Source organism: Rhagoletis zephyria, unplaced genomic scaffold (assembly GCF_001687245.7).
Source record: "Rhagoletis zephyria isolate East Lansing unplaced genomic scaffold, Rhagoletis_zephyria_1.1 Rzeph_scaffold_00602, whole genome shotgun sequence".
Lineage (NCBI taxonomy): Eukaryota > Metazoa > Arthropoda > Insecta > Diptera > Tephritidae > Rhagoletis > Rhagoletis zephyria.
The window spans coordinates 217,422-218,139 of record NW_016157686.1 but is presented as its reverse complement, the minus strand read 5'-3'; positions in this window follow the sequence as shown (position 1 = coordinate 218,139).

The window sequence follows — 718 nt, the reverse complement described above, 5'->3', positions numbered from 1 at the left end:
ATGCTGAAAAGATATTTTCGCAGACTCACCATTTATTTAAAGTATATCATCAACCCTATTTCCAATTCTACGTGAGTAAATCGCTCCCATAATTTAATTTGCGAATTCAATATATTTCACAATTAACTAAATACTAAATTACAAATATTTGTGCAACGAACTCGACACAGTAAAATAAAAAAAAAAAATAGTATGTATTAGTAAAATAAATATTCTTAATACATTTATATTTCAGTTAAACCTGAGATGTTCAATCGCTCTGCAATATTTTTTATCCATTTTTCCAGTGCTAAAATAATTTTCACCACATAAAATTGCTGCACAATACCCTTATTGCCAAAAAAGCGTTGCTTGCAACACTAGTCCTTTATGGGGACCAAATTTGGTGGAAAATAATTGGGGTGTTCACAGTTCGTTCCAAATAGTGTCTCAAAATGTAGACGTCTACATTTTAAGACGTTTTCTAACCGTAAAATCTGTGGTGTTGTTGTTTCCCATACAAAATTGGAAAACGACGCCGTCTACATTTTGTCACACTCAAAGGTATGTTTTTTACGCGTCTACATTTTGCAACCTCGCAGCAGGGTTGCATTATGGCAATACTAATCGTATTTTATTATTTATTGGGTACGTTTTCTGTATTTGCATTTAATTTGAGCGCAATTTCTGATGAAAAGAAACAAATCAAGGAAAAGAAATAACAAATATTAGGAATTGG